Source organism: Macrobrachium nipponense, chromosome 4 (genome assembly GCF_015104395.2).
Source record: "Macrobrachium nipponense isolate FS-2020 chromosome 4, ASM1510439v2, whole genome shotgun sequence".
Lineage (NCBI taxonomy): Eukaryota > Metazoa > Arthropoda > Malacostraca > Decapoda > Palaemonidae > Macrobrachium > Macrobrachium nipponense.
This window is the reverse complement of record NC_061100.1, coordinates 48293797-48309603: the sequence shown is the minus strand read 5'-3', so window position 1 is coordinate 48309603 and position 15807 is coordinate 48293797. Positions and strand designations below refer to the sequence as shown.

Below are 15807 nucleotides of genomic sequence, written 5' to 3'. Positions count from 1 at the left end.
CCAAATCCGATCACCTAACCAAACTAACGTTATTAGCATTACGAAACGAAAAAAGATGCCTACCTGCATCATTTTTCATACAACCATATGAACTCAATTACCAAAAAAAAACAAGGGAAAAAACTACTAAGGATATGTTCCAGCTCCCTGCCCCAGCACCGAATCCGCCGATACGTACGGGCCTAACGCGAAGCACTCGTCATACGTAATACTGACGTCTTTTAGGTAGTGGTTGGCGAATACTGAATTACATCTCCAGAATGTTGTTTTCATCAGATTCTGAAGAGACATATTCTTCTTAAAGGCCAAGGAAGTGGCAATTGCTCTCACTTCATGAGCCTTGACTTTTAGGAGCTTGAAATGTTCTTCATTACAAGATCTATGTGCTTCTTTCACAACACTTCTAATGAAGAAAGACAGCGCATTTTTCGACAATGGTCTGCTGGGGTCCTTTACAGAGCACCATAGTCTGTCCTCAATGCCCTTAAGGGTTTTCTTCTTCTGAAGGTAGTATTTTAAACTCCTAACAGGGCAAAGAGTTCTTTCAGGTTCTTCCCCTACTAGGGCAGATAAACCACGAACCTCAAAGTTCCTTGGCCAAGGACTTGAGGGGTTCTCATTTTTTGCTAAAAACGAAGGAAGGAAGGAACAAACCACGGAATCTCCTTTGAAACCTACCCTTCCTTCTAGGGCATGAATCTCACTAACCCTTTTAGCAGATGCTAAAGCCATGAGAAAGAGAGCTTTCCTCGTGGGATCTTTGAAGGAGGCTAAATGTGGTGGTTCAAACCTAGCGGACCTCAGGAAACGAAGAACCACATCCAGATTCCAACTTGGAACTTCGTTCGAAGTTTTCTTAGAAGATTCAAAAGATCTTAATAGATCATGAAGATCTTTGTTATTCGAAAGATCTAAATTCCTATGTCTAAACACCGCAGCCAGCATGCTACGGTATCCTTTGATAGTAGATACTGCCAAACCGCATTTTTCTCTGAGGAAAACTAGGAAATCTGCTATCTGAGTCACAGAGGTACTGGAAGAGGAAAACTTCTGGTTCCATTGCACCAACGGCAAAAGACGTCCCACTTCGACTGGTAGACTTTAAGGGTGGAAGGTCTTCTAGCTGAGGCGATAGCCTTAGCAGCTTTTGTCGAAACCCCTTCGCTCTGACAAGACTTTTGACAGTCGAAAGCCAGTCAGATTGAGAGCGGGGAGGTTTCTGTGATACCTGTCGAAGTGGGGTTGTTTGAGCAAATCTTGTCTTTGTGGAAGTGCTCTTGGAAAGTCCACCAACCATTCCAGTACCTCTGTGAACCAATCTTGGGCGGGCCAGAACGGAGCTACTAGCGTCATTCTTGTCCTCTCCGAGATAGCAAATTTCTTGAGGGTTTGTCCTAGTACTTTGAAGGGGGGAAAGGCGTAGACGTCTAGCCCTGTCCAATCTAGGAGAAACGCATCCACTGCTACTGCTCCTGGGTCTGAGATCGGGGAGCAGTAAAGTTCGATTCTTGCATTCTTTGCTGTTGCAAAGAGATCGATGTGAGGTCTGCCCCATCTTCTCCACAGGTCTTGGCATACTTCTGAGTGGAGGGTCCACTCGGAAGGCAGGAGTTGATTCTTCCTGCTCAGGAAACGGCCCTGACGTTCCTTCTCCTGTACGAATCTGGTGAGAAGACTGATCTTCCTTGTTTGAGACCACAGCAGAAGATCCCTTGCTGTTTCGTACAGGGAGAAGGAGTGCGTCCCCCCTGTTTTTTGATGTACGCCAAGGCTGTTGTGTTGTCCGAATTGACCTGCACTACTGCATTTCGGACGTGGGGTTCGAAGGCTTTCAATGCCATCCAGACTGCCATCAACTCTTTCTTGTTGATGTGCCAGGACACCTGATCCCCCTTCCAGGTGCCTGACACTTCTCTTGTCCCGAGTGTCGCTCCCCAACCTGCCTCCGATGCGTCGGAAAACAACACATGGCTGGGGTTCGGCATGTAGAGAGACATTCCTTCCACAAATCGAAGTGGGTTGTTCCACCACCGAAGGTCTCTCTTGATTTCCCTTGAGATCTTGAAGGAGAACTCCAGATCTAGGGAGAGACGCCTCCAGTTTCTGGTATAGGAAGAACTGTAGAGGCCTGAAATGAAACCTTCCTAGAGAAACGAATTGCTCCAGCGAGGAGAGTGTCCCCAGCAGACTCATCCACTCCCTCGCTGTGCATGCATCTTTCTCTAGGAAGGTCGTTATTTTTCTCGTAGCAACGAGCTATCCTCTCTGGCGACGGAAAAGCCCGAAAAGCCAGAGAAGCTATCCGAATCCCCAGATAGATCCTCTCTTGACTGGGGATTAATTGAGACTTCTGGAAGTTCACCAGAAGTCCCAGCGAACTTGCCAATGTAAGGGTCATTTGAAGGTCCTCCAGACATCTTTCTTGAGACTCCTGCTCTGATTAGCCAGTCGTCGAGATAAAGCGACACCCTCACTCCCTCCAAATGTAGCCACTGCGCCACGTTTTTCATTAACCCCGTGAAAACTTGGGGTGCAGTTGATAGGCCGAAGCACAAGGCCTTGAATTGGAAGATGTTTCCTCCCATCATGAATCGATAGATACTTCCGTTGAAGAAGGATGGATTAGGTAACAATGAAAGTAAGCGTCCCTGAAGGTCTAGAGACACCATCCAGTCCCCTGGACGAAAGAGCCGCTAACACTGAGGAAGTTGTCTCCATGGCGAACTTCCTCTTTTCCACAAAGACGTTCAGGGCGCTTACATCCAACACACGGTCTCCATCCTCCTGAGTTCTTCGGAACTCAGGAAAAGTCTGTTGTAAAAGCCCGCAGAGCGGGGATCTTTCACTAGTTCTATAGCCTCCTTCTCTAGCATGAGAGCTACTGGCTAGAGAAAGGGCTTGATTCATGATGGGGTCCTTGTACTTGGCTACCAACTCCCTCGGAGTTGTCGTCAATGGTGGTCTTGACGAGAAGGGAATGAGGTATCCTTTGCTGACAATCGATAGGGACCAATTGTCTGCCCCTTTGTGGGCCCAGACGTCGGCAAATTTCAGTAGTCTGGCACCCACTGATGTCTGGAGTCCTTGACCGCTATTTCTTCCCTCTGACTGACTTAGAGAAGGTTTTACCTCTCTTAAAAGGTCTAGTCCCTCTGGTTGCAGAACCTCTGACAGGGGTCTCCTCGAAAGGGCTCCTGTCTCAGAGGAGTCTCTTTCTTGGTCTTGGGTTGGAAGACAGAGCGAGGTTTCCTGGCCGCCTGGGCTAACATGTCCTGAGTAGCCTTAGCTGAAAGGGCACTCGAGACATCTTGGATAATATTCTTGGGGAACAGAAGAGGAGAGAGTTGAGCATACAAGAGCGAGGCCCTTTGTGCATGAGACACTGCCTTCGTGAGAAACGAACAGTAGACCGACCGTTTCTTAAGCACTCCAGCTCCAAACAGTGAGGAGACTTCACTCGATCCGTCTCTCACTGCTTTATCCATGCAAGTGAGTACACAGTTAAGATCTTCAGGAGACAGAGCATCTGGGGTCTTGGTCTTATTAGCCAGCACACCTAAAGACCAATCAAGGAAGTTGAAAACTTCAGGACTCTGAACATTCCCTTCAGTAAGTGGTCAAGTTCGTTTCATTCCCCATTCCCCCGTAGTCTTGGCGGACAAGAGGGCGGAACGACGAGCAGCATCCACTAATGAAGAGAAGTCCGAGTCCGCAGACGAATGAGAGCGAGGCCTAAAGGTTCTCCCGATTCGTCACCACCAATCCCAATCTGCCGGTCAGTTTAGACGGAGGGAAAGAAAAAACCGTCTTCCCTTTCTCTTCCTTAGAAAGGAGCCATTCCCCAAAACCTCTCAGCGCCTTCTTCATGGAAACAGTAGGTTTCATCCTTACACAAGACGAAACCTTCGACGTCTTCGAAGTGGAGAATAACGAAAGAGGAGAAGGGGAGCCACCGGAGAAAGGATATCTCCAAACTCTTGCAGGAGTAACTCTGTTAGTTTCTTATAGGAGGAAACTGAGGCATCTTTTGGTCCTTCTTCTTCTGAGGGGTCCTGTTCCTCCTGAGCTGAAGAGCCCTCCTGATCCTTAGAGGCGCGACTATTCTTAAAGGAGTCTCTAGAGGAAGTTAGACGTATACGTCTTAGAGACAATGCTTCAGGCAAGTGTCTACTTGCAACATCCTTCTTGTCTGGAGGAGTGCGTTTCCCAGATCCTTGAAGCCTAATAGGAGTCAGGCGGCAGTCAGGTGCCGAGCGCCTGTTTGAAGAAGAACTTCTATCAGGCTCTTGGCGCCTATCCAGAGGAGAGCGGCTACCAGGCGAACGGCGCCTGCCATACGAAAAGCGCCTACCAGGCTCTTGGCGCCTGAACCGAGGCGAGAGAATCTCTGGCGACGAGCGCCTACTAGGAGAGCGCCTACCAGGGAGAAGCGCCTGCTAGGCTCTCGGCGCCTGACTCGAGGCGAGTAAAAGTCAGGAGAAGAGCGCCTGCCATGCGAAACGCGCCTAACAAGCTCTTGACGCCTGTCCAGCGAAGGGCGCCTGTCCGATTAGGGCGCTTGTCACCGGAGAGTGGAGGCGAGACGAGGAGCGGCTACGAGGTGAGTAGTGCCTACTAGGCTCTTGGCGCCTGTCAAGGGGAGCGATCCTGTCTCGAGAAGAGCGTCTGTAGGGTGAGGATTCTCCTACGCGCAGTTTGCTCCTTGTCCGAAGGAGAAACTTGTCTGTCAGGCGAATGTCGCTTAGACGCAGATGTGATCTTGTCCGAAGCAGAAAGCCTCCTGCGAGAAATCCGAACGCACGAGGTTGAGCGCGCCTCTTCCGTCGAATAGCGAGAATCAGGAGAGGGGAGCCTGGACTTCTTTACAGGAAGCGAGACGTCCTTCCTGCGACGAGAAGACACGCAAAGAGAGCCAGCCAGAGCCGAAATCTGCGCCTGAAGGTTAGCCAACACCCTTGCAGGAGAATTCACAAACTCGTGAACAGGAGACGAGGCTCGATCTCCGCTCGGGGAACGAAACTCCTGAGATCTTCTTACGCTTCTTCGCTTCCACTTCAGGCTCTTCCGAAAAAACTTCAGGGCTGGAAGGGCGGGCGCAGGGAGCGTTCCAGGCTCTCTTCGAAAGGGCGCGAGGCTTCCGAAGAGCTCCATCCTCTTTTAGGAGAAGGCGAAGGCGACGACGAGAAGCACTGGCACAAAATTTCTCTCTTGGAGCGATCCAAGGTAGCCTGGGAACGATCAACAGGATCTACCGAGGGGACGCCTGACCGTTGGGGATTGCTCCCTAACCTTCCTGCGGCTTTTGACTTTCCTCCTCCACTGGGACTGGGAGTCTGGAAGAGGTCTAGGCCTGGAAGCATTAGGGAGCCGATCAGACGCACCCTCCACTGCACTGGGTTCACTGCACAAATCACTATTGGAATCACTCTTAACCTTCTAGCTGCTTGATTTTCCTCTCCATACTGCGAATGGTGGCTTTCATTGAGGCCACTTCCGAAGGCGCATCTTCGGCTTCGGTGCAGGGAGCAGGAGTGAACTGACAAAGGAGCTACTTCTAAATTAGGATTATCTACATCCAACTCGCTAATACGAGATTCTACTACTGCTCCTGGAAGAAGCTTTCCTAACTTTATCCTTTTCAAGCTTCCTCAAGTAGGAAGACAAAGACTTCCATTCATCCTCATTCAGCTTTTCACATTCATTACAAGGGTTTATTAAAGGTGCATTCATTCCCCTCTTACACTTCAAACATACCGTGTGAGGGTCTACCGCAGCTTTCGGTAGCCTCACCTTACACTCAGTCATACAACAAACTCTAAACATAGCAGTTTCTTAGTATCAACATCAGACATCATGAATCCAAGAAAAATCCAAAGAAAAATCCAAAGAAAAGTCCAATAACTGTCCACAAATCGCGAATGCCAGGCCAAAAGATCGGGTACTTCACCAAAAGTCCGTAGAAACAATCCAGGGCGAAAACGAGAAAAGAATCCAACTGTCAAGAGGTACCGACAACAGGTGTGGTCGACACCGACGACAGAAAAAATCTGGCAAGAAAGGTATGATGGTTCTTACACCCGCCTCCCAGCGGCGGGTAAGGTAGATCACCTGACCTACCTGTCGCGTTAGCCGCGAGTTTTGATTCTGTCGTGACGTCAGAGACGTAAGCTAAGTATATGTCTGACAGGAAAGTTCATCTACAAAAATATATATATATTATATATATATATATATATATATATATATATATATATATATCTTATATATATATATACATACATACATATATATGCTTAAAAAACCACAGTTGATGCACATGACTTCATTAGATAAACGAATACCACAGGAAAATGATAAGAGAGAAATCCAAGTGCTTTCATCTTTAAGTGCTTTCATCTTTACTAAGACATTGTCAGTCTCTCGTGAGAGTTCACATAGGCAGGATGTATGTTCCACCTCTCCTGAGGGATACTTTTGAATGACACATCCCTCAGAAGAGGTGGAACATATATCCTGCCTATGTGAACTCTCAAGAGACTGAGAGTTCCAGCCCTGTGACTGGCTTATCAACCGCCAATCAGGAGCGTTGTAAGGGACTGGCGTAGACATCAGATGCACGGTTGATGTGAATCTACTATAGTAACTGTTACCATACCAAACATTGAATATAACATGATACCTCATATCCCCTGCTTTGATATTTTGTATACCCATTCGCTGGGGGTACCTCAGCACTCTATGACCTGTCTATGACCCCACATAATGAGCATTCCGACCCCTGATTTGGAAACCCCTTCTCTAGAGAATATGACTTTTAGGTAAAGTTGATTATCGAGTCCAACACTGTGAGACTTAAGGGGACTCACAATTCTACCACTCATGGCTCTCTAAGCTGTATCTTCCACGACTCTCCACTCATTCTCCAGCCTCCCATCCCAGATTTCCCATTGAATCAGGTCTGGTTCTTCCAACTCTTTTGATAACCAATGGACCCGGCTGACAATCATATACTACAGCATTCTCCCAAAAGCCTTTCCATGCAACCAGTGCACCTCATGCCAAGTACTATAGGCATCACTGTCAAGCCATAGCTGTAACAAATTTTTCCCAATAATTTACATCCATTCCTGCTTCCTGTGTTCTATCTTGATGCCCAACCTGTCTTAACTATTACTGCTCAGAGCACCTGTGGTATTTTTCTGTCGTTAAACATTTACTCCTGTACTTCATCTTGTTGGCCTTCTGGACATTTTTACCTTGCTGTTCAACCTCTCAACCTCTCAACCTCCTTTCACTATCTTGGCACGTGCTTTGCTTCATAGCATATATAGGATGATTCATTTTATTCTCTAGAGCAGGTAGCCACCTCTTTATGTAAAAGCTACATCCACAATCAGGTAGTACAGTAGTAGCAATAATCTATAGTAAATTCTGAATGGCTCTTTCTTGTTTGTCAGCCCGGGTGAGGACAGGGTAGGTAGGGACTGAGAGGGTAGGAGACATGACACATCAACTCTCCTCCTGCAAACCTGTTTGTCCACCCAAGGTGGGGGTGAGGTAGGTAGAGGAGACATAATATATCCACCTTTCTCCTGTAAACCTGTCTGTCCACCCCAGGTGGGGGCAGGGTAGGTAGGGGATGGGGAGGGCAGTTCCAGGTTCTATCACATCGTAGCGTACACCATCAAGCTCATAAAGAATGTAATTGACAAATGTATATGCATCTTCCAACATCTCTTTACATCTTGCAAAATTAGTTTACACAATTAATCTATATTGGTATTGGCAAAACTAGTCAAACAGGTTGGTACCTTGCTGATGAAAATCACCAAATTTGTTAATGCAGGAAAGAAATGGAATGTTTCCAACTAAGAGCAACATTAATTCAATCAACACACTGCAGGCATCATTGCCCTTACTGGTACAGTAATACTGAGCATCATAATCTAAAGAAAATTATTCCTCTCTCAGCTATTTTAAATTATTATCAGTTCAAGAATGAAGGAGTTGTTACAAAAACATATTTCTGTTAAACTTATTTGTTATCTTAAGAAATAAATTTAAGAAAAAGCATACTGATAACCTGCCTCACACTGCACGACCTGATGATCGGTTTGTGTAGTTACACTATACTACACCCAAAAAGTTCTCTCTTAATACCTGATGAACTGCAAGAACTATGAGTTGGAAAGCAAGCTATCCTGTGGCATAAATGTTACAGTTATAACCAATTAAGAGTCCTCTAAATAGCAATCATCCCTACATACACAAATAAAAATTCTCTTATAATACCTGATGAACTGCAAGAACTATGAGTTGGAAAGCATGCTATCCTATGACATGTAGGCTACAGTTGTAACCAATTAACTTGTCTGTGAATAGCAATCACCACTACAAACTAAAAAGCTTTAATACCTGATGAACTGCAAGAACTAGGTATGTGTTGGAAAACAAGCTATCCTGTGGCATGTTAGGTTAGTTATAAGCAATTAACAGTCCTGCAAAAAGCAATCACCACATCATTCACATTAATATCAAACTTCTCAAGGATGGTAAAAGTCTGTATACAAAAGCAACTGATTTGGCCTAAGTGACAACATGGACACCTTTAGTGTGCTTCTTGGTGACAGGGCATAACTTTATGCCAGCAGAAATTGCAGTGAAACACTGCATGAAGATTAAACCAATGGGTTGTAGGCTATTGAAAACCATGAAAAACTGCCACTCATTCTATGAGGATAATTTTCAAACTAATACGGATATATGTATTACAAAATTAATATTACCCAATGTATATTGCTTGGCTTACCTGATAATACTTCCCAATATGGGAACGAAACGTTTTTACAGTAAGAAACGATTCTGTCCATGATGTAACACACACCTTTGCCCTACTCATTACAATGGCTTAGGACACTAAGTCTACCTTCGAGTCGAGTTACATTCGGACTGCCTGCATTTCATTGTACCTGAACAGAGATTATGGAGATGTCCAATACCAGCTACTACCATTGGTAGATCTTTATTAATACTACTCCGCGGCGGCCTAGACTATGGCAGTTGCGGTTTTACTATGCAGTTTTACCTCCTGAACAAGAATTTTAAGTAATATTTATTCAGACGACTGTAATTAACCCCCAGGGGCCAGTAATAAACACGGAGAAATACATTGGACGTCCCAATCCCTAGTGGATGTCGTATCCGCAGTTACGTTCCTTGCAGTCCGTGCGGAACTATTCTTTAGAATTACCTTACCATAATAACTATGGCATCAGACAACTAAGATTGATATATAGCCTAATATTGTACTTACGTCCTCACTGCATTGAAGCATAGGCCAAATTTTGTGTTGATGAGTAGCCCTGCCTTCAAGCTTGTCCCACTCTTCGTTCAGCAAAACCGTACTACGCCTATTGAATTTACCACTGAAATGGTCAGTTATGTTTAAAGACTGGCGTATGGCAGGCATAATCTTGACTGACTGACTGTTAGCTGTATTGTCCTCCTTTCTTTCATGGTAGTATAGCCTTTCAAAAACTTGCAATTACCCCCATTCTAGCCTAGGGTTACTGCACAAGGTAGCCTACGGCTAAGAAATCAAGTTCAATTACTTGAACTTAAACTTAATCATTAAAATCTTTAATGACAAGGAGGTAGCCTTGTTCATGAGAACACTAATTACCAAAAACACACACACTGCCATTATGTTTAAGAGCATTCAATTCCCGAACATTACATCCTCATGTTTGAGGTTCTGCAAACATAGGCCTACGCCTATTACGATTAGGCTAGTATCACAACTTTTCCATCACTAACTCGGCGCCATAATAATTTCTGCTGCCTCTCCAATACTGGTGCACTTTGTCTTGGCAGCGCAACTCCTCATTAATGTCCATGTGGTCTGTCATTAATGCCTGTTATTCATCGCCATTTACGCTGTGGTTACAAGAAGCTGTCAATTTCCACACCTCACACCACTCTCAGTTCACCGAGTTTTGTAATAAATTTTTTTTTCAAAAGTGTACTTTTATTTCTTGAAGTGTATGTTACCACATAACCGGAGCTCACCTAAACCAATAATGTTTATGAAAAGAATAATGGAATGTTTTAATGGCCGAGGATCGTTAATGTACTCACTTCACACCATCTACCGAAACACAAGATCTATTCAACTACGCGGGTAGGCCGCCGGCGACGACGCCTAAAATGTGATCGGCGAATTCATCGCCCAAGGCCCAACTTGCCTAAACTATTTCTCTGTTCACTGACACTGACACAGACTTCAGGCCTGTACGAAAGTCCATATTATTATTATTATTATTACTATTTTATTATTATTATTATTATTATTGATTATTATTATTTTATTATTTATTATTATTACTATTATTATTATTAAACATTAACATCATTCTTTAGTAGTAGGAAATTCAAGAGTGATAGAAGGACTATGATATTTACCTATGTTTGCAATGACATTTATTTATAGAAGAAAATGTCCAGTTTTGGGGAAAAAAGAACTCCCCCAAAAAAAGAATTAAAAAAAAAAAAAAAAAACTGGGCACGGACCTGGAAGAATATTTAAACGAAATGGAAGCGAATTTGACCAGTAAGTTTTAGGTGCAGTTCAACGTTTGTCGTCTGAAGAGTCAAGTGACACCAAAGGAGGGGCATTATCGTCATTTTAAAGGCGTCTAAACCAGTAAAACCTTTGGGGCTTGTCGCCAGGCCTTCATTGGCCTGTACCATAGATATAGTCTCTTTATCTATGGCCTTTACTATAAGAGAGATTATGTTTGTTTAACGAATTGTTTCTAATGATGATGGCCAAAACCAAGATTTATTGGCTTGTGAACAGCAAGGCTTTAAAAAAATTATAAATGGGTCCATGAAAATATTTCTGAACATCGCCATCTTTGATTAATGTTAAGTGGGACATGTGTAGGTGGATGGAGGTTTGTTGTTTTAGATTTGGCAGCCTTGTGTTGGCATCATAATGAAGATGTGGCCTTAAGTATATATAAAAAAAGTTGTCTGCATTCGCATTTTTACCTCCAAGGGAAATTTGTGATGCTTTTTTTATTTGTCAAGTTGTGCTCCATATATGTAACACTGAAACAATGTGCAGTATTTTGGAGATCCGTTCGTGCTGGGAAGATCCATTGCTACAAGACGACGACTCCAGCAGTGTCACCCACGGTCTAGGTATATTCGCGGTGTCACCCACCAAGAATTCCACCAACTGTACGAATATTCATCATCTACAGGTATACAATCTTCCAAGAGCTAATAATAATTCGGACGTCTGGCACAGGTGGTTTGAAACTGTGGTAGAACGTACGTTACCACATGGGAGTATTTTAATGATTAAAGTTTTTAACAGAACATCGAACACACCAAGAAGTTGAGCGGCTAAATTGCTGGGAGTAGCCAGCTAAAAAAAAAAAAAAAAAAAAAAAAAAACCCCCCCAAAAAAAAAAACAAAAAAAAAAAAAAAAAAAAAAAAAAAAAAGGGAACAGCGACTTGCTATTGTTAATTGCATCTCTTGATAATTACTTAAAAGGGGATTACATACAATCTTCATTTTAATGCAGCCACAGGTTGCTAGTGAAGAAAATTAAAGATTAAAGATTCGTCTAGCATTTTAAAAAGCATTTTATTTATGTTAATGCAGTTATTGAATTTTTGTCATGTGCAATTAATAAAATTTCGCCATTTCTCTTTTTGTAACTGTTCCATCTCTACCACTCCTTTGAACGCTATTTAAAGATTTAGGCTGACAAGCCAAGCACTTGGGCACGCTTAAGAGTTCAAATACAAATAGCTACATATGAATATAAGCTACAGTTCTAAACGCTTAAAAGCGGATGGCTTTACACCTTTCCTTTATGTACAGCGTAAAGTGGCATTAAGTAGGTGGTAATAAAACCTCTTGCTATTTACTTAAAAAAAAAAAAAAAATTATTCAACAATTTTTTTTTAATCGACACAAAGTTTGTCCCTTCACATAATAGTATTGGGACAAAAACGCTGCTGTAAGGAAACAATGGAGTCGAGTTCCTTGCAATCCAATAAGTCCTGGATTTCAGTCCATCCTCTACAAATTGTTGCTGCCTCGCTAGGACTGAAATAGCCTACTTCAATTCATTTGTGTTCATAAATTCAATGATACTGGTCAGTTTATCCTCAAGCATGCTCACCCGTTATATTAAGCTCAAGATTACTAAACGCATTCCGAGCGTGTGTGAGTGTGTGTGTACGGAATCTTGCATATACAGTTGCTACAATAATTTGGAAATCGCCAACGTGTGGCGAGTGTGGGGTTTAGCATTGCACACCTCGCTATCCATACTCTGAGTAAAAAGATTTCTGGACGTGTGCTTACCCTATCTGTGGATGTTGGAATCAAATTTAAAAATATAAGCACAGGTTATTCATTTTATTGTTATTATACATTGTTTTCAACGAAAATCTGGTGCAAAATCTTTAATAAAAATATTTTTTTTTATTCCTAAGAATGACAGTAAAAGTGTTTGTAAGATCATCGAAAGATTTTTAAGATAAGTGATGAATGGAATGATTGGAATAATATTTTTGCTTTACCATACATCAGGCTACAGTCCCATCAGAGAACTGCATTGTTTATAGCGATTTGCAAGAGCTGTACACGTACAGACAGTGCTTCCTAAAAATGAGATACTTTCTAAAAATAAAAAGTGCTGCATTGCGTGTTGTTACTAAGACAAATTGAACACCCGTCTCACACGATTGTGACTGGTGCCAAGATAGACCACTGATACAACTTGCAATACAACTAGTTGATTTGACACTGGCCAGTGCAAGCGCCTAACTTAACCGTTAAAACCCTTTTTTTAACTGCCCTCTCTTAAGTCTCAACAACAACCACTCACACACTTCTTCCTCCTACCTCTTCACCTCGTTCTATAACTACTACTTCTTCCTCCAACCGCAACCACCGCCACCTCCCCCCAAACAAATCATTTACACATCAAAGACTCACATAATCCCGCATCCACACAGGATGGACTCAGGCATGTCAGCCTGATCAATTACTTCTGATTCACTCTTCACCTCATCATCATAACCCCAACCCAATTCCTCATTCGCCGTAGGGGGTTAATGCCGTCAGTGCACCTCATTACTTAAGGTTCTTTGCAGAGTCCCTTCGGCCCCTAGCCGCAACTACTTTTGTTACTTTTACTGTACCTCTGTTCATATTCTCTTTCTTCCATCTTACTTTCCACTCTCTCCTAACAATTGCCTCATAGTGCAACTGCGAGGTTTTCCTCCTGTAACACCTTTCAAACCTTTTACTGTCAATTTCGATTTCAGCACTGAATGGCCAGTGCTTGGCATAATGCCAAAAATCTATATAACTCAAATCAAATCAAATCAAACCAGTTCCTCATTACTTTCACCAAGAATTCAACGTAGTACGTCTACTACGTGACGAGGTACATCAACATTATTCTTTGACGTTACCTTTATCACACGATCCCTTCCCCATTTTGAAGTACACTTTGCATTAGGAGGCTTCACGAAAACTTCATCACCAACTTGCACAGCAGACTCTGCCACTCTATCAATCCTCTTCCACACCTCTGGATGTCTCCAGGCATAGTCAAATAACATTTTACACGGAGCACCTTTAACACCATTTTTTTATGAAAGGTTATACCAAAACATTATTATCCAAGGGTCCTGATTATTTCGTGCTGCTAAACACCTTATAGTGTGATGGTGACATTCAACAATCCCATTACCAGACTATTGATAGCGCCTCTCAATGTGACACACCATGCATAACTTTTCAAATTGATGAGACCTGAATGCACTACTGTCATCTTGAAGAATTTCATCAGGAGGACCTCTCTTCTGACATATCTGCACAAAATTTAAATAAATAGCTCTGACATTTTCTGACCCAGTCTCTCTCCAAACCGCAAAACTACTTGGCTGCAGTCCAATATTGTCAAATAGCCCCTTCCTTTGTAATGTGTCACATTATTGCTAATCTACACCAATTTTTCTCAACACTTAACTCACAAGGATCATGCTTAACTGGCACTGAATCAATCGACCTGCACTGCAAACACGCACAAACGCATTTCTCATCATCATCTCTCTGCACTTCAAGATCAACTAACTGTACTAAATAAAATGATCTATCAACACCAAAATGATGTGTCTCATGCAACTTGCTCAAACTCACTGCACACATGGGCACCTGAAACACTACAAAGCCCCTCCTTCCTCACTCTGGTTAATCCGTCAGATTTGTTCTGACAAGATTTTTGCCAATTTCACTGTGACATCCAACTTGTACTCATCCATTATATCTTTTGTCACAGGCAATCGGCTTCACTAACAGAAACCGTCACCCTAAAATCTCCAGTAGGAATTCCACGCAGCCAACTTGATATGGTTGCTGAATCTGTTATTATGTCAACAGACTCAAGATTCCATTTAATTGCTAAATTTATTCCTTTTACCACCGCCCCTAATTCAGCAACATTGATGTGAGCTGAATCGGCTGGCTTACAAAGCCATGCGCCATCCTCAACAATCACTCCATTCATCTCCAAAACCACACCTAATGCATTGCACCAGATTTTGCCAACTTTAATATTAGGAACAGACTAAAACCTGCAAACAGGGTCATTATCCTGCATCATTTTAACTCATTCCTCCTCCAACGACTGAGCCTTACCTTTAATCCAGTCATCCCAAGCATAACCTTCTCTTATTCTCTTCACGTAACTACACACCACACAAAGCCATCCACAGACTAGATAATGCCCCGCTAGCTTACCACAAATAGAAAACAAATTTCTGTTTGACAAATTCTCACTGTTCACTGACATCTACCATCCAGTGATTAAGGAATCTTTGTTTCTAATCCAAACTTAGGCAGATGAGAAATCACCTCCTCTGCAGAAATTAAATTATCATTTACAATACCTTCATCTATATAACTATATGTAGGTACCATGACATACTTAATTATCTCTTGACAGGACTTCTTTCAAGTTCTTCAACATTAGTTTAGGTGCGCAATTTAACCCAAAACCTAATCTTGTCAAGTAAAATAGCTTTCCCCAATATGACACCTGCTGGTATGGCCATAAACTACTGTCAACTGATCAGCTATGATCTGAAGATAAGCAGACTTCAGATCAACCAGCCGTAATGGCTCAGCAATCTGCCGCCAACACATTGTATCATCACAGACCACAACATCAACACCTGGGTGACATTCCATGAAATCATTAAGTTCTCAGAAACATAATATTGGTCGTACCTTGTTCTTAATAACCTGCTCAATGGCCATTAGTGGTATCAACCACACCCCCCCCCTCCCCCTCCATAGCGTTTTTAACTATACTCTATTTTTTTTCCATCTGTCTACCCGCCTGTGGTGCTCGCGCATGTTAACACTGTGTCCCGGGCTTTAAATAGTAATGCTATGTGTAAGTTTTGAGTAAATAAAAGGATATCTGAGTTTACATTTGCAACTTAAAAGTGTTTTAATAATTTACTGTATGCGAATTACACCGTTAATATTCGAAACAGGATATTGTTATTACTTGTTGAATGTAAGCTGCCTAATCGGGGTAGCGAATGGAACAGCCAGACGCAGTGGCGGGAAAAGTGCTAAAACGCACTTTATAAAAATTAAAAGTATAACTGATGTACTTATGTGTAATGAAGTAACATGTAGTTTAGTAGCAGAGTAGGTGTGGTCCAATAAAGTTGACATCTTGCCGTAGTGAACAGCGAGAGAA

The 15807-nt window shown here is 42.8% G+C and overlaps 1 protein-coding gene across 2 annotated transcripts in view; it reads right to left on the bottom strand.

The window, feature by feature from the left end:
- Window positions 1-10198, bottom strand: part of LOC135210920 (uncharacterized) — a 304637-nt gene extending 294439 nt beyond the window's left edge. For both annotated transcript variants that reach the window (XM_064243882.1, XM_064243884.1), the window contains exon 1: window positions 9314-10198. The gene's annotated coding sequence lies outside the window, so the exon portion shown is untranslated. The remainder of the gene's footprint in view (window positions 1-9313) is intronic.
- Between the last annotated feature and the right edge of the window lie 5609 nt (window positions 10199-15807).